This window comes from Bubalus bubalis, chromosome 14 (assembly GCF_019923935.1).
Source record: "Bubalus bubalis isolate 160015118507 breed Murrah chromosome 14, NDDB_SH_1, whole genome shotgun sequence".
Taxonomy (NCBI): Eukaryota; Metazoa; Chordata; class Mammalia; order Artiodactyla; family Bovidae; genus Bubalus; species Bubalus bubalis.
In genome coordinates this window covers 66,632,431-66,651,358 of record NC_059170.1, presented here as the reverse complement: position 1 = coordinate 66,651,358, position 18,928 = coordinate 66,632,431, and the positions used below count along the sequence as shown (strand labels likewise).

Below are 18,928 nucleotides of genomic sequence, written 5' to 3'. Positions count from 1 at the left end.
GCCTTCACTGGTGACAGAGAAGTTGGTGGCTTTGCGAGTTTGCCTCTCCGCTCCCCCGTCTTCACTTCACCCTCTTGCTGCTGCTGCTGCTGCTAAGTCGCTTCAGTCATGCCCGACTCTGTTACGTGGCTTTATTTCTCATAGTCCATATTTTCCCTCTTGCTGTATCTCCTGCGTCCTTTCAAAGGACTTTGCAGCCAGCTGTTTGGCACCAGGCTGTACGTAAGTAGCTCCTTAGGAGGATGGATTTGGGCATTTGGACCCATCCCTCCCCACACCTCACAGAGTACCTATCAAAAAACAGGCGTTCGGTAAACATTTGTTAGAGCAGTAAAAACTTATCAGTCCTATCTGTGAAATGGAGATGTGCTCCCAGGTATTTGCTTCGAAGTGCTTTGTAATGATTATGATAATAATAATGGCTGGTAGTTATGGAGTGCTTGCTCTGTGTCTGTTTTTCATACATTATCTTATTTAATCTTCCTGATGATCTTGTGCAATAACTGCAGTTACTACGCCCATGTTACAGATATGAGATCTAGAGTGTAAAGTATGATACCTGGATTCAGGGAGCCGGAAGCAGAGCAAGGCTGTACCTGGAACCTTTCCCACTTTCATTCACTGTATTCCATCCACACAGTAACACTGGCAGAACGTGTCTCTCTACAAGGAACTGGACACTCTCCTCCATCTGGGGAGCCAGCCCTCTCCCTGCATCCTATGGTCCAGGTCACCAAACACCATGTAGAATGCTCTGCTCTGACCTTGGAGCAGGGAGCAGCTGGCAGCCTGGCCAGTTCAAGTCCCAGTGGAGTTACGGGGTGGTGCAGTCAGTATGTTTCTTTAAAACAAAGAAAGGAGATGAAAAGCTATCCTCACCATGAAAAAACATGGGGGAAATTTGAATACATGTTATTAAAGGGAAGAAATCAGTCTGAAAAGTCTACCCACTGTATGATTACGATAATATTCTAAAAAAGGTAAAAATATGGAGATGGTAAACGGATCAGTGTTTGCCTGGAGTTAAGGAGAAGGGAGATGAATGGGCGAAGCACAGATGCTTTTTAATTTTTTTTTAAAAAATTCAAGTATAGTTGATTTACAGTGTTGTGACAATCTCTGCTGAACAGCAAAGTGACTCAAAGATGGTAACGAATCTGTCCGCAGTGATCCCTGGGTCAGGAACATCCCTTGGAGGAGAGCATGGAAACCCACTCCAGTAGTCTTGCCTGGAGAATCCCATGGACAGAAGAGCCTGGCGAGCTACGTCCATGGGATCACACAGAGCTGGACACTACTGAAGCGACTAAGCAGCAGCGGCCACACATAAATGCATTCTTTTTAAATCTTTTCCAGTATGGTTTATCCCAGGAGATTGGATATAGTTCCCTGTACTGTACAGTGAAAGTGAAAGCCGCTCAGTCGTGTCAGACTTTTTACGACCCCAAGGACTATATACAGTCCATGGAATTCTCTAGGCCAGAATACTGGAGTGGGTTGTCATTCCCTTCTCAGGGGATCTTCCCAACCCAGGGATCGAACCCAGGTTTCCCGCATTGCAGGAGGTTTCTTTACCAGCTGAGCCACCAGGCAAGCCCAAGAATATTGGAGTGGGTAACCTATCCCTTCTCCAGGGGATCTTCCTGACTCAGGAATCAAACTGGGGTCTCCTGCATTGCAAGTGGATTCTTTACCAGCTGAGCCACAAGAGAAGCCCCGTACTATAGAGTAGGACCTTATTTATCCATGCTAAATGGAATAGTTTGCATCTACCAGCTGCAGCCTCCCAGTCGATCCCTCTCCACTCATCCCTGCCCCGCCCCACCCCACCCTGCTCCCGCACCTTGGCAACCACAAGTCTGATCTCTCTGAGTCTGTTTTGTTTTGTAGATAGCGCATTTGCAAAGCGCAGGTGATTTTTAGGGCCGTGAAAAAACTCTTCTACAACTGTAATGGTAGATACATGTCATTATGCATTTGTCCAAAGACATAGAATGTACAACATCCTGAGTCAACCCTGCTATAAACTGCGGATTTTGGGTGATGGTGATGTGTCAGCGTAAGTTCATCAGTTATAACAAATGATGGGGAGTGTTGATAGGAGGCTGTGCTTATGTGAGGGTGGGGTAAGTGTGGAAATCTCTGTCCCTTCCCCTCAATTTCGCTGTGAATCTAAAGCTGCTCTAGAAGAAAGTCTATTTTAAAAAAAACCCTGCATTCCTCATACCCATCCCCCTAGTATTCCATTGCTGTAGGATTGAGAGCTAGCTGGCAGCATGCTCAGATTGCAAGGGGAAAAAGAAGGATAAGCTGACTTTGATTGAAATTCCACTGTAGGCACGTTGAGGCATTTTAAAGAAGCTCTGAGCCAGTGAGTGCTGTGGGCTCCTTTTGTTTAGATTTGGCACTGGCTGGAAGGCTCTGCTGCCGGAAGGAGCTGGTATGGTGGAGAGCCAGATCCGCAGCAAGTCCTGAAACGTGCCCTCTTTTCATCCCGAGATTTCGATTATGGTGCCAAATGACAGGGCTTCTGTGGAGCTTCTAGTGCTCCACGTGACCCACGAGTCCCCCCATATGGGGGCCCACGCTCTTGCTTTTCTTGTCTCCTTCTCCCCTTCTTTTTCCTCTGTTACGGAAACGGGTCTCTGACAGTGTTCTGCACAGCTGGGGAAGCCAAGGCCTCTGAGAGGAATCACAGGCTGGGAAGTCCTCCCAGCCCTGAGCTGTCTTGGGGAGATTGACATGGGTAAACTGAAACTGTTCCTCTCACCCCTTTCAGTGGGTGCAACCTCAGATTTTATTTTGCTCCAGTGATGTCCTGGAACATCTCCTCTGGACCCCTGGGCTTTGGGGAAGTGGTTGGGAGTTCCTTGGGGGTAAGATAGTAGAAAACTCATATTGCCATTTTGATTACACAAATATTTTTGAAAAATAAAGATTGACAGCAGTTAAGAGTTGAAAAGTGGTATTATTTATGCCAAATGTTTTTCCTAACTTGTAAAAATATTATATAATAGTGTGGTAACAGAGCAGTGTGATTTTTTATTTCATCACATACTTTGGGGTCTAATTTTCTTGGTTTCTCCTTGTGTATTTCCCTGCCCATGCCCCAGATCCCCCTCTTCTCCTTTGGGGCCGTACCCTCTGGCACCCCTGGTTTGGGGTTGTAGGTCAACATGCACAGGGGCTAGTCTGTGGGGAAAATGCACATGAGGAGAGGACTTTGTGTTGTAAGTGAGCAATCCATTGACGTCTGTACCAAGATCGGAAGCAGAAAATGGAACCAGAGGTAGACAGGATGGATTGATGAAGATAGGCTTATATCTGGAGGAGATGAGACACTGAACAAAGAGCAAATAGGTAAACTGAGGCAGTTCTGGAGCAAATTGCAAGAACTTAGGTGGCATTGCCTTCTTGGGAGAGATCTATCTTTTGCATTGGACAGTACACTCCATAGTGCTAGGTATTATTTGGACTTACCATACATAACAAAATCTGTAATTGGCATCTCTTTGTTTGAAGACATTTAATATAGTGCCAGCATTCATGTAATGGGCCAGTGGGAGTTAATAACAGTAAGACAACAAGCAATCCCAATTCAAATAAGTGGGATTTTTTTAAGCAAAGCAATTTCAGATAATTGGTGGCTCCTGGGTTCCCTAAGGAAAGGGGATTTTCCGGATCATCCTTTTGATAGACAAAATATGTGGAACGCTCTCTAAAACGCTATAATATCAGAGACTTTAAATAATTTAATCACCAAAATCTTATTATCCCCTTGCCTGCAGGCTTTCTAGCAGAAAGTGCAATTAAATTAAATGTAGGGGAAAAAATGGACTCTTAAATTCGAGACTTTCTTGCATTTCTTTGCCTTTCTTGAGGATCTCATTACTCTCAGATTTTCTCATTTTCCTGTCTTCGTGTTTGGCAGAGAACACATACTCTTGAAGCTATTGCAGACAGGGTAAGAAGAGACCTTCTGAGTTCAGCAAATCATCTGAACGGACGGGTGAATGCATCTCACCGTCCTTTATGAAAGAGCCTGGAAGACATAGTGAGGTGGCAGACTTCTATGACTTGGAGTTCATAGAATGACAGATTTAGTATTGGCCACAATGTCTGTGAAACATCCTGTATAATTTTTCTAGAGTTTGTGGCACTTCAGTTTCAGAAACTTCTAGGTGTGTAACCTTTGTTTATCACTTCTTGTTATAAAAATTTTTAAACCCTTTAAAATGTAGAGAGAATGTTTAATAGGCCTCTGTCTTAGGTCTGGTTCCCCGGAAACAGGTTCTGATGCAGAAATTTGGGTGCAGGTGATTTTCTGAGGAGAGCTGTTGGGATCAGCATCTGTCAGGGGTGAAACAAGCGGACAGGTCAGAGAGAGGAGGTGAGTTAAAGGCAATTTCAACGACGTCCTCAGTCAGTTCTAAGAATTGCGGACCAGGGTGGCCTGAAAGGGGCGCAGTAGGCAACACCAGCAGCGCACGTGTGTGCGCTCAGTCCCGTCCAGCTCTTTGCGACCCTGAGGACGGTAGGCTGCCAGCCTCCTCTGTCCACGGGATTTCCCAGGTAAGAATACTGGACTGGGTTGCCATTTCCTCCTCCAGGGGATCTTCCTGACCCAGGGATCAAACCTGAGTCTCCTGAATCTCCTGCATTGGCAGGTGGATTCTTTACCACTGAACCACTTGGAAAGCTCTGACACCAGCAGTATCCACTGCATTTAGCCATCACCCAGCCTCCTCCGTTGTCAGCCTAAGGGACAACTTGCTTGCCCTCTACTTCCACCCGCTTCTCCCACTTCTGCCCACCTGGGCTTTTTTGTTTTGTTTTGTTTTTTACAACTTCATTGAAGTATAATTATGTACCATAAAGTTCACTCAACTCAGTGATTTTTAGCAAATTTATTAAGTTATACAACCATCACTCGAATCCACTTTCAGAACATTTTTATTACCCTAATTAGCATATTCCTTTTGAAAATGACTCCTGGTATATTTTGAAGCAGATCACTTTAGTGAGGTTTTAATGCAATTAAATTCTTAGCTGAAGAGATCTATTGATAGGAATTTTTAAAAGACACATTTCTGTGAGTGAGTGAGGTGCCATTTGAGGTCACATGATAGGTGACCTGAGGAGATGTAGGAAGCATCACTACAAATAAAGCTAGTGGAGGTGATGGAATTCCAGCTGAGCTATTTCAAATCCTAAAAGACGATTCTGTGAAAGTGCTACACTCAATATGCCAGCTGCAGTGGCCACAGGACTGGGAAAGGTCAGTTTTCATTCCAGTCCCAAAGAAAGGCAATGCCAAAGAATGTTCAAACTACTGCATAATTGCACTCATCTCACACACTAGCAAAGTAATGCTCAAAATTCTCCAAGCTAGGCTTCAACAGTATGTGAGCTGAGAACTTCCAGGTGTTCAAGCTGGATTTAGAAAAGGCAGAGGAACCAGAGATCAAATTGCCAACATCCAGTGGATCATGGAAAAATCAAGAGAGTTCTAGAAAAATATCAACTTCTGCTTTATTGACTATGCCAAAGCCTTTGACTGTGTGGACCACAACAAACTGTGGAAAATTCTTCAAGAGGTGGGAATACCAGACCATCTGACCTGCCTCCTGAGAAACCTGTATGCAGGTTAAGAAGCAACAGTTAGAACCAGACATGGAACAACAGACTGGTTCCAAATTGAGAAAGGATTATGTCAAGCTTGTCACCTTGCTTATTTAACTTATGCAGAGTATATCATGTGAAATGCCAGGCTGGATGAAGCACCAGCTAGAATCCAGATTTCCAGGAGAAATATCAATAACCTCAGATATGCAAACGACACCACACTTACCACAGAAAGTGAAGAAGAACTAAAGAGCCTCTTGATGAAAGTGAAAGAGGAGAGTGAAAAATCTGGCTTAAAACTCAGCATCCAAAAAACTAAGATCATGGCACCCAGTCCCATCACTTCATGGCAAATAGATGGGGAAACAATGGAAACAGTGACAGACTTTATTTTGGGGGGCTCCAAAATCACTGCAGATGGTGACTACAGCCATGAAATTAAAAGACATTTGCTCCTTGGAAGAAAAGCTATGGCCAACCTAGACTGCATATTAAAAAGCAGAGACATTACTTGGCTGACAAAGGTCCATCTAGTCAAAGCAATGGTTTTTCTAGTAGTCATGTAGGGATATTAGAGTTGGACTATAAAGAAAGCTGAGCACTGAAGAATTGATGTTTTTGAGCTGTGGTGTTGGAGAAGACACTTGAGAGTCCCTTGAACTGTAAGGAGATCAAACCAGTCCATTCTAAAGGAAATCAGTCCTGAATATTCTTTGGAAGGACTGATGCTGAAGCTGAAGCTCCAATACTTTGGCCACCTGATGCGAAGAACTGACCCATTGGTAAAGACCGATTCTGGGAAAAATTGAAGGCAGGAAGAGAAGGGAACTTAGGAGATGGTTTGATGGCATCACCGACTCAATGGACAAGAGTTTGAGCAAGCTCCAGGAATTGGTGATGGACAGGGAAGCCTGGTGTGCTGCAGTCCATGGGGTCGCAAAGAGTTGGAGATGAGCGACTGAACTGAAATGGTCAAGGCAAAAAACTAAGCTCTTTCCAGGGCTGGTATAAATGCCTTGTGCACATTTGTCATCCTATTGATAAAATAATGGGTCTAAAAAAGAAAAACATTTTTAAGAATAAGTGAGATATAATTCATAAACCGTAAATTCACCTTATAATAAGGAATGCAATTCACTGGGGTTTTAGAATACTCACAAGCTTGTGCAACCATCACCACTCTGTGATTCCAGAATATTTCCACCACGTAATGAACTCTGTACTCATACTCTTATTCTAATAATTTGTTTTTATGGAGAGACAGTTTCTCATGTGAAAGCATGAACGTTAGGTCTTACCAGTTATTCGCACTTGGACCATCAATCTTTGTTTAAAGACAGCTCCTATATTTCAGGCATGGTGCTTCAGAGGTAGTGATTCTAAATTATCTCCAAATCTCAGGGTGGCTTTCACAAAGTTGCTCTTCATTCCTGGGGGTTAGTGGTATCTGTCTTAGGAGAAAACCTTTCTTTGTTTTTGTATTAAGGCTTGTCCTTAACACAACCATAATGAGGTTTTGTAGGTTGTTAAATGGTGTCTTCAAATATGTTGCAGGGATCACGTTCAGGGTCATTTTACATCTTATTTCACTCTTTGCTACATGTGCCAGGTAAATGTATGGGTGCTAGAAAAGTGGAAATGTATCAGCAGGAATTCTTTTTGCCCAGTGATGGACTAGAACACATGGGACGTGTGTGAGTTTATGAGTGGAGATTTTGTTATATTCCCAGACTTGAATGAATTTAGGCTGAGTGAGAAAGAGCAGTAGTGTATATTTAAGTAAAATCTCTGTTTCATTATCTTCATTCTTAAAGAGCAAATTAACTGAAGAAGCCATTTTAGCATATAATTTATGTTTATGCAATTACAAGGGAAACTATGATGGCTTAGCTGCTTTCATTCTACAGATGGCTTTGGTGTGTTCTGATCTGCCCCATCTCAGTCCTGGAGACACAATTGGGCCGTGACATTGCCAGCCAGGCAGTCACACCCTGGGTCACTCTGTCCCCATATGCTGCTCTGTATCACTCATAACTCACCCATTAGCAGTTTATCCTAAATGGATTTTTGACATGATTTAAAAATGGATAGTTATAAAAATATGCTGAAAGGTCCTCTTATTTAGATGCTTTTAGGTGCAGTCTTCTATTAAGAGGAATTTACCGAGTCTTGTCTGCTCAGGGTTTGTAGACAAAGCCAGGACCAACCAGGCAGGAGAACCATTCACTGGGTGAGTCGGGAGCTCTAGAACATTGTTCAGTGGGGTACTTCTTCCAAGCAATAAAGCAAAACACAGGGCATTAGGATGTCAAGGGGAGATAAGATTGGAGAGATAAAGGTGTAAGAGGCAAACCAGTAGCAAGTTGAGGTGCCTGGGAGAATTGAGGATGGATGGATGAGGTGGGCTTTGGAACTCTTCTGCTGTGCCCTTCACGGTGTTTGCTTTGAGGATTTGCATGACTGCTTATGTATGCCACGCCCAGCTACACCCAGATCCCACTCACTGTTTGGTTTTGTTTGCATGTGTGCAAAATCTTTCTTTATTTAACATCTATTGAGTTAGCTTTCTGTCTGTGCCAGGTCCTGGATAAAACAGTGTCAGCAAAGAGGCTGGTGGTACCTGTGCCTTCGTGGAGTTCTCAGTCCAGAATAGGCAGGAGTGGCGTAGGAGGGTCAGCATTGGACACATATTTCAATGTTTAATTCTACGATGAGTGGTGGACAGAAATATAGATGCTAAGAGAGAGTGCTATGGGGCAGGGGGAGGGGAGGACCTAATGTGGTCTGGGGGTCAGGAAAGCCTTTTCTGAAGTCATGATGTCCAAGCTTGGATCTAAATGATGATTGATAATTAGGAAGATAAAAAATGTGTGGGTTCAACGGGTACAAAGGTGGCCCAGAGCCAGGGAACCCTGCAGTGGGCAGCTGTACTCTTCACATTTGTTGATGATAAAAAGTGAACTTGAATTCCGCAGATTTAAGTCCGAATGATAGGGAGACCGTTTTTACTTTGCTTGTGCTTTTTTGAAGGCGTTCTAAGTCCTTTCTCATATTACCTCCCTGCATGAGCTTTCACACACACCTGCTCTAAGATCTTCAGTAGAGATTAGCTGAGAAACACTAGAATGAATATAAATACACATAATAAATTAAAGCTGAACAAACAAAAGAATTAAAATGCATTTTTTAGACTTGTCATAGAATTGGGACTGCATCAAGTTTCCTTCAGATTCGGAACCTCTGAGCATGTATGAAGTTGCGTAATTGTTCTCGGTTAGTTTTGAACAAACTCACGCAAGATAGGCAGAGATGTGCCGACAGCCAACTGGCAGTTCCCCACGTGGAGCTGGCAGTTTTACGGACTGTCTGTAACCAAGCCATACTCCAGACCTGTTCCAAAGCTGTCTCCAGTCTCCTCCAGTTGTTATCTACTCTAGAAATGCAAAATTACATTCGTACTCGAAAATTGCAAAAGAAAAATAATAATTGTTGCCAAGTGAAATTTTCCTCATTGGAACTAACGGTGGGAAGGCTGGTATGTAACAAACATTTCATTACAGAATTTTTTCCAAAAATTATAATTAATGCATTCAGGAACATCTGTTAGTCTAAAGTTCGTGCATATATATATGTTCTACCACAAGGTCACTGCTTGGAACTCTGGCCCATCAGTTAGCTTCTCATTAACTGAAAACATCTCAGAAAATGTGCCATCAGAGGTCAATAACGTTCAACCCTCACATTGCAAGTCCTCATTATATAAAGTTACAGGAATACATGTAATTAATACAGAAGTCACAATACAAAGTTGTGAGATTACATAAGAAAGCTTACATTGTCACAAATTTACGTCCTAATGAAGTACATGAATATCTTCCAAAAGCCCAGCCTTTTTACACAGAGCAGAGAGGAGAGCAGGGAACCCTTATGCTGGTGGAACCAGAAGCTCTTATGTCAAGCTCCTTTCTTTGCAACTCCCTTTTTATAGCAACTCCCTCTTTATAGCAACTCCCTCTACACTGATCCCTTATCAATCAGCTCCTGCCCCACTCCCCCTCCATGCCCTGCAGAAAAGGGAGAAGGGGACCAACATTTATAAAACACTACAGCATGCTGGGAGTCTGCCTAGGGATTTTCCCTTCATTGTCTCACTTAATTCTTAAAGCAAGCATAATTCGCCTTTGTGTAGTTGAGAAAATGAGGCTCAGAGAGGCCAGTCCTGGGTACCTTTCTCTTCTCTGTGTACTCAGGCATCTCCAGTCCCAAAGTCAAGAAGCCATTTCATATACCGCTGACTCCTGGTTCTCTGCCTCCAGCTCTGACCTTCGTCTTCTTAAACACGTGGACATTTTCCTGTCCTTATCTTCCCTGACCTCTCAGCAGCATCTGTCAGGTTGACCAGACCTCCTCCTTGACTTCCATGGCCCCATACTCCTCTTTTGCTTCCTACCTCTGTCTGGTCCTTTGTTGGCTCATCTTTGAGTGTTGGCATTCCCAGCACTCAGCTGCCTTTCTCTTATCCAGCTGCACTCTCCCAGTGGATCAGGTCTACCCTCTTGGCTTTGAAGCCCGTCTGCATGCTGATGACTTGCTAGTTTTGAACTCTAGCCCTGATCTTCCCCCGAACTTCAGTCTCATATCCATGGCTACCTGCTTGACCTCTCCATCCATCCTCTAGGTATCTCAGACTTCCTTATCCTACCCAAGGCTCCAGATCTGTGCAGTCCAATATGGTAATGCCATGGAGCTGTTTACATTAATTAAAATTCAATAAGATTTAAAAGTCAGTTTTCCAGTGCCACGAGCCCCGTTTCAAATGCACAGTAGCTCCCTGTGAGTCGTGGTCACCACATCAGAAGGCAGATAAGGAACAAGTCCATCACTGCAGGAAGTTCTGGTGGTCAGTGCTGACCTAGTTGTTTTTATCTCCTCCAAACTTGTTCTTTCACCAGGGACCCCCTTTTCAAATAATCTAGTTGTTCCTCAAGTCAAAAATCTAAGAGGCATCCTTTTTTATTTTATTTTATTTATTTTGGCTGCGCTGGGTTTACGGAGTAAATGCTGAAATTTATGGAGTTTATTAGTTTATCTATTATCACTCAGGCTTAATTGCTGAGTGTGGTCTTTATCTAGTTGTGGCGAGCAGGGGCTGTTCTTCATTGCTGTGCGGGGGCGTCTCATTGCAGCTTCTGTTCAGAGAGCCTGAGCTCTAGGCCTATGGGCTTCAGTAGTTACAACATGTGGGCTCGGTTGTTGGGCTGCATGGGCTTGATTGCTCCTTGGCATGTAGGATCTTCCCATACCAGCAATCAAACCCATGTCTCCTGCATTGGCAGGAGGATTCTTATCCACTGTACCACCAGGGAAGTCCCAGGAGACATTCTTGATTCCTCTCCTTCCAGCATGCCTTATATCAATTTTATCAGTGAGTCTTGTCTACTGTGTCCCTAAAATATATCTCATGTCTTTGTACTCCTCTCAGACTCCAGCGTTCCCCAAGCTGAGCCAGCAGCCTCTGTCACCTGAATCGCTATAGGGACTCCCCAACAATCTGCCTGCTTCCACTCTTATGCTATAACCATAGTCCACACAACAGGTAGCCACGCCCACAGGCACTTCAAAGCCAAGGCTTTGAAAACTGTAAAACAGTTCTCCTGTCTCCTGGTTGAAAACCCTCCAATGATACTTCATCTGATGTAGCATAAACCCACTGTTTTTAAATCTTAGTTTACCTGGCATCTTTGCCCGTTTGAGCTGCCATAGCAAAGTACCGTAGATTGAGTGGCTTGGAAACAAGAGAAGATTATTCCTCATGGTTCTGGAGCATAGATGTCCCAGGTCAGAGCACCAGCATGGCTGCATTCTGCTGAGAGCTCTCTTGTGGCTTCTCCCGACTTCTCCTTGTGTCCTCATGTAGTGGAAGTAGGGCCAGCTAGGTCCCTGGAGTCTCTGATGAGAGTGCTCATCCCCTTCATGACGGTTCCACCCATGGCCCAATCACCTCCTAAAGGCCCCACCTCCTAATACCATTTCTTTGGGGGTTAGGTCAGCATATGAATTTGTGGGGGGTAGGGACATAAACATTCAACACATAAGGCATGGCCCTATATGACTTAGGCCTTCGTCTTTCTCAACCACGCTACACTGCCCACCAGACTCCACTTCACCATGACTTTGTTTTTGGTCACCAAATGCCCTAAGGCTGGGCTCTCCTAGTCTTAGGACAGCCTCACCCCTTTGCCTGGAAGATCCCCTTGGTCATCATTTGGCTGGCTCTTCCCTGACATGCAATGGGGCCATCTTGAAGCCCATGTTAAAGTGGCCCCACCAGATACTCATCTCAGGCTTGTTTCCATCTCCCCACAGCATTCCAAGCTCTTAATGTTTCACTCCAGTATTCTTGCCTGGGAAGTCCTGTGAACAGAAGAGCCTGGCAGGCTATGGTCCATAGGGTCGCGAAAGAATTGGACATGACTTAGCAACTAAACCACAACAGCACTGTTTCACGTTTATCTGTTTTTTATTTCCTTTTTCTTCCTCCCTCAATGGAACATAAGTCATAGATACTAGGGATTCATTATGGATAAGACATGCTTTGCCCTCTTGGAATACAAAAGTCTAAAAATGATTTGTAGCAGAGTGGCGCCGCGGAAGCGTGCTGGGCCCATAAAAATGATCTGTAATTAACTTATCTTTTTTTGGAATGTGGACAGGTGTTGGAGTTAGAAGAGATCAGCTGTTTTAATCTTGAGCATGCTGATAATTTTTTAAATAAATCTTTTCATCCTTTTCTTATGAGTAATGCAAAAGTAAAATTTCTTTATCAGAGTCTCAGCAGGCAAGTTTCGTAGTCAAAATAAAAACACTTTCACTTCTTTCTTACCCATCGTTTTGGCTCTAACCACACTTTTCCAGGCCAGCCTCGAGGCTGGATGGGAACTGGAGGGTAGGGAAGAGCGGGTGGGGGGGTGGTTCATAGTTGATAAATAGGGAGATAAATAAAAAGTTGTTGCCTCGATGGATGAAAGAATCAGTGCACACTGCAGAGCTCACTGACTTGGGGCTGGAGGAATGGATTTGCTCTTGTGAGCATATCTGAAGGCAGTAGGAAGCCTGCAGGATCAGAGCTGTAAAAGCAAGTGGACCTCCAGGATGGGGAGGACAGACCTACATTGGAGGATTGTGTGCATACCCTGCAAAAGGACGCTCCTTCCAGTACGTCCCTGCCTCCATGCCCACAGGCACTGATGGCCACACTCTCAGTAGCATCTCTCTCAGAAGGGGGTTCGTTAGGTCACAAGCGGCTTGGAGTTAAGTGCCATCCACTGCAGCCCATACCGTCTCCACTGCCTGGGTTTCAGAAGCCTTCGTGATTTGACCTCATCCTCACCAGTCACATCTTCCAGATAATCAGGCTTCTTTGCATATCTTGTCTGTTCCCACCTCTCTCTTCTTCCTGCCTCTCGTGATCTTCCTCCTAACGCCTTCCTTCAGGAATCAGCTGACGTTTTTCACTCAGTGCTGTGCCAGACTCCCAGAGACAGAGAGGAAATTCCAACATCCCCTTCAGGAACCTTCTCTAACCACAAACCTCTCCCCTCTGGGTTGTGCTGTGGTCAGCCAGCCTGGGTCACAATCTGGCAAGTCGTTATTTGCTAGGGGTCTTGATGGTCAACTTGAACTTTGTAGCTCCCCAAATACGGGCAAAACTGCATGCCACGTGTTGGGCTTGTAGACGGCGCTCACTTAACACTTTGTTCATTGACTCTATTTCCCTAAAAATTAATTCAGCAAGAACTCTTTTCATGATCGTTCAAATGACTGGACTCTCCCTGCCCACTGGGCTTTTCTCCACTTGACTAAATACTGCTTCTTCTTTAAGATGGCTCCGATTCACCTTTTCCTGCCTTGTCCCCGGGGTCTGTTCTAAGGTTCTTCTGTGGTCTTCCAGGGTACCCTCACCCCTCAGTCCCAACTCTTCTCTGTCTGTCCTAGTCACTCCCTCTATACACACTGGACCATGTGCCCCTTTGAAACAGGAAAACATATTTTATCAAGTGATACAAGACTATTTGATTAGGTGAATAAAAAAGCATACAAGTAAAGTAGCAAAAATGTTTTCTCCCAGTAAACCTTGAAAAAATATAAAGAAGGGTATACACTTGAAGGGGCTTCCCTGCTGGCTTATTGGTAAGGAATCTACCTGCCAATGCAGGAGATGTGAGTTTGATCTCTGGGTCAGGAGGAGATGTGAGTTTGATCTCTGGGTCAGGAAGATCTCCTGGAGAAGGAAATGGCAACCCACTCCAGTGTTCTTGTTTGGGAAATCCCATGGACGGAGGAGCCTGGTGGGCTACAGTACGTGGGGTCACCAAGAGTTAGACACAGCTGAGTGACTAAACAATAACAATAATGCATTCAAAGATACACTGCACGGATATGGACTGACCTTTATGTTGCTCAATGTATTCATCTGCTGTGGAGTTAGCCACCACAAAATACCACACACCGGGTGACTTGAAACAGCAGGAACTTACTTCCTAACCAATCTGGAGACTCAGGTCCAAGATCAGAGTGTGGGCAGGTTTGGTTTCTCGAAGCCTCTCTCCCTGGTGTGCCGATGGCTGTCTTCTCACAGTGTCCTCACAGGGTCCAGCCTCTGTGTTCATCCCTGGTGTCTCTTCACACTAGACCTGTACTACCTCACTTAACTTGTATTACCTCTTTAAAGGCCCCTTCTCCAAATCCAGTCTCATTCTGAGGTGTACTGGAGTGGTTAGGATTTCAGCATTAAGAAATTGGGATTGGGGGGCACAATTCAGTCCACAACACCCTGATACCTAGAGAGCAAAAGAGCCAGAATCAAAATTCAGCGGCACACAAGGGGTTACACGTCTTTGGTCCATCCCATGGAGAGGCATGTGTTTGTGTTTTAGAAATTTCTGAACAGATTGAGGCTGGGAAGATGTTGTGAAACTGAATTCTGAGAATAAAGATATTTTTATTATTAAAGTGGGATTTGCTGAAGGAGAGAAAGATTGAGGACAGAGGTTTCATGACATAAACCCTTAATCTTCCTGGAGAGGGTGAGAGAGCCCCCCAGGAGCAGAGGGTGGGGGCACCAAAGGTAGATGAAGTCACGAGGATTGGGGAGTGGGGGCAGTGACAGTGGGTGCCCTGTGTGGGAGGAAGCAAGTCCTAGGGGCACGACTGAGGCGACGGCTGATGGTCCCTTTCTTTCTCCTGGCTGGGTGGAAAGAATGTGTATCTCTGTCAGCTGAGCCTTGGGCTTTCACAGTTGAAAAATGCTTTGTTTTCAGCCTCTCAATCACAACCTGCATGTTTCAGGACTGCCTTCCCCTTAGGATTCTATGTAAATAGGGGAAATGGTTCTTAGAAAACACACATTTATAACCAGTCTTGCATTGGGGCACATTAAGGCCATATGGCTCTTGTAACCAAGTCACCTGTGTCTTTAATACTGGTGCTGCCTCATTATGTGACAGTCTTGTGAATTTCAGGGCATGTCTGCTGTAACACTGCTTTTTATCATCCCAGTATCAGCACTGATACTTCTCAGACTCCTGTCTCTAACATTAATAGCACCATGCTATACTGCTTGGCCTTGTTGGAAAAGAAGAAGCTTTCTTCAACCCTCTGAGGGTCCCTGGCTGGACCTGAAGATGAAACTCACAATGACATGTGAATAGGGAAAAAGCAGACACATTTTATTGAATCTTTACATATGTAGCCTACACAAGGCAACTAAGTCCTCAGTAAGTGACCAGGGCAGAAAGCTTTTATACCTTTTAGGCAAACAATACACTTATGGACAGCAGGCAGTACAAAGGGGTTTGGAATAGGGGCAGTAAATGATGAACTAAGGTGAGAAGGATTAGTTGAACTCAGTTTGTTTGCCAGTTCCACTCTGGGTTGATCAGAGTGTGTCTCCAGTGAAAGGAGAATTTATTTCCTCCCTTTAGATAGGAAAGGGGGAGCTTTTTCCTATTCTTCTTAACTGCCTTCAACTCAAAATAATTTTATGTCTAAGAGGCATATATTGGGGTGACATACTCTGGTTTCCATTGGCCTTTTTCATCTTTTATTAAATCTAACTTCTAGAGTAATAGACTTTTGGAGCCTATTTTTCCACATTAGCACAAATATAAGTTTTGAATGGATGTGCGGATGATATTGTTATAACTTATAACACACGCTGTAATTAGCAGTAAATCTTAAAATAAGAGGATAATATCTACCAAAATCAGGGGCTTCCCAGGTAGCTCAGTGGTAAAGAATCTGCCTGCCAAACAGGAGTTGCAGGAGACTTAGATTCAATCCCTGGGTCAGGAGGATCCCCTGGAGGAGGGCACGGCAACCCACTCCAGTATTCTTGCCTGGAGAATCCCATGGACAGAGGAGTCTGGTAAAGCTATGGTCCACGGGGTTGCAAAAGACCTGGACGTGACTTAGCTACTAAACAACAACAATCTACCAAAATCAGATGGAGAAGTTCAAGTGCGTGTGAAAAGCAGGGCAGTTTGCCTAGTACTCACAATGGATGCATGGAAAACCGACAAAGTTGTGTATAGTACATTACAGAATATATTATGGTCTAGGATCAAAACTTACAGTTTACTTACTTGATCCAGCAATTTTGAAACTGTGTTTCTTGACTATTTTTTAATTTGAAGAGATCTGCATTACTTAAAATTTTGCTAGTAAATGTTATTGAGATCATTGTTGTTTAGTAGCTCAGTCACACCTGATTCTTTTGTGACCCCATGGACTGTAGCCCACCAGGCTCCTCTGTCCATAGGATTTCCCAGGCAAGAATACTAGAGTGGGTTGCCCTTTCCTGCTCCAGGGGATCTTCCTGACCCAGGGTTTGAATCCGTGTCTCCTACATTGGCAGGAACATTCTTTACCATTGCGCCTCCCAGGAAGCCCATTGAGATCATTACATCCAGCTAATTGGTATTTGAGTAGTTAAGATTCACATAGTGATAGCAGTGTATAATAGGCACGGAGGTCAGAGGCTGAGCAAACCCAAGTTCACTGCAGACAAGTTGTTCTAAATAAATGTCCAAGTTCAACTGAGAGGATAGAGAATTTTCAAACCATATCCCCTGTCTTCTGTTCCTTTAGTTTTTGGTAGCCAGTTTTCTTATATACTTCAGTTCAGTTCAGTCGCTCAGTTGTGTCCAACTCTTTGCGACCCCATGAATCGCAGCACACCAGGCCTCCCTGTCCATCACCAACTCCCAGAGTTCACTGAGACTCACGTCCATCGAGTCAGTGATGCCATCCAGCCATCTCATCCTCTGTCATCCCCTTCTCCTCCTGCCCCCAATCCTTCCCAGCATCAGAGTCTTTTCCAATGAGTCAACTCTTCGCGTGAGGTGGCCAAAGTATTGGAGTTTCAGCTTTAGCATCAGTCCTTCCAATGAACACCTAGGACTGATCTCCTTTAGGATGGCCTGGTTGGGTCTCCTTGCAGTCCAAGGGACTCTCAAGAGTCTTCTCCAACACCACAGTTCAAAAGCATCAATTCTTCAGCGCTCAGCTTTCTTCACGGTCCAACTCTCACATCCATATATGACCGCTGCAAAAATCATAGCCTTGACTAGACGGGCCTTTGTTGGCAAAGTAATGTCTCTGCTTTTGAATATGCTATCTAGGTTGGTCATAACTTTCCTTCCAAGGAGTAAGCGTCTTTTAATTTCTTTTAATTTCGTGGCTGCGATCACCATCTGCAGTGATTTTGGAGCCCCAAAAAATAAAGTCTGACACTGTTTCCACTGTTTCCCCATCTATTTGCCATGAAGTGAGGGGACCAGATGCCGTGATCTTTGTTTTCTGAATGTTGAGCTTTAAGCCAACTTTTTCACTCTTCTCTTTCACTTTCATCAAGAGGCTTTTTAGTTCCTCTTCACTTTCTGCCATAAGGGTGGTGTCATCTGCATATCTGAAGTTATTGATATTTCTCCCAGCAATCTTGATTCCAGCTTGTGCTTCTTCCAGCCTAGCGTTTCTCATAATGTACTCTGCATAGAAGTTAAATAAGCAGGGTGACAATATACAGCCTTGTCGTACTCCTTTTCCTATTTGGAACCAGTCTGTTGTTCCATGTCCAGTTCTAACTGTTGCTTCCTGACCTGCATACAGATTTCTCAAGAGGCAGGTCAGGTGGTCTGGTATTCCCATCTCTTTCAGAATTTTCCACAGTTGATTGTGATCCACACAGTCAAAGGCTTTGGCATAGTCAATAAAGCAGAAATAGATGTTTTTCTGGAACTCTCTTGCTTTTTCCATGATCCAGCAGATGTTGGCAATTTGATCTCTGGTTCCTCTGCCTTTTTTAAAACCAGCTTGAACATCTGGAAGTTCACAGTTCATGTATTGCTGAAGCCTGGCTTGGAGAGTTTTGAGCATTACTTTACTAGCGTGTGAGATGAGTGCAATTGTGTGGTAGTTTGAGCATTCTTTGGCATTGCCTTTCTTTGGGATTGGAATGAAAACTGACCTTTTCCAGTCCTATGGCCACTGCTGAGTTTTCCAAATTTGCTGGCATATTGGGTGCAGCACTTTCACAATATCATCTTTCAGGATTTGAAATAGCTTACATCTTCCTAAAGCTGAACCTCTCTCCCGTGGCTACCGTTAAGTAATTTTATTTATTGACTTGTTGTTATGGTCCTGCTCCTTTTCTCCAATCACCTGACCTCATCCTTCTAATTGCATTCTGGTGCTTTGCAAGTTTTCCTTGGGGAACTCCATTTCTAATGAGGACCTTTAAACCACACACATTGGAAGCTCGCTGTAGAAGAATATTGACTCAAGAAAACCACCTGTCAGCTCAGCAGCTGACCACCCAACCTTCATTCATCCTGCCAGCTGGAAAATGAGACATGCCCCTCAGTACAATTCTAAATTTATTTCCTTACCAGTGATTCTGGGATTCTGGTTGTTCACAAGTGATTTTGAAAATGATTGGGTGTGTTAGCTCAGGCTGTCATAACAGAATACCAGCGACTGGGCAGCTTAAAGGACAGAGGTGTATTTCTCACGGTCCTGGAGTCTAGGATGTCTAAGACCAAGGTGCTGGTTTGATTCCATTTAAGGGCACTGTTCCTGGCTTACAGATGGCTGCCTTCTTGCTGTGTCTTTATGGTGTCCCTTATTCTTTTCATGAACACACTGATTCCATAATCAGGGCTGCTCTCTCATGACCTCAACTAAATCTAATTACCTCCCTACATTCCCACCCCCAGATGCCATCATGTGGGTGTTTAGAGCTTCA

The 18,928-nt window shown here is 44.2% G+C and overlaps 1 protein-coding gene across 3 annotated transcripts in view; it reads left to right on the top strand.

The window, feature by feature from the left end:
• CAMK1D (calcium/calmodulin dependent protein kinase ID) overlaps nt 1-18,928 on the top strand; it is a 392,897-nt gene that overhangs the window by 307,084 nt on the left and 66,885 nt on the right. The gene's annotated exons all lie outside the window — the stretch shown is intronic.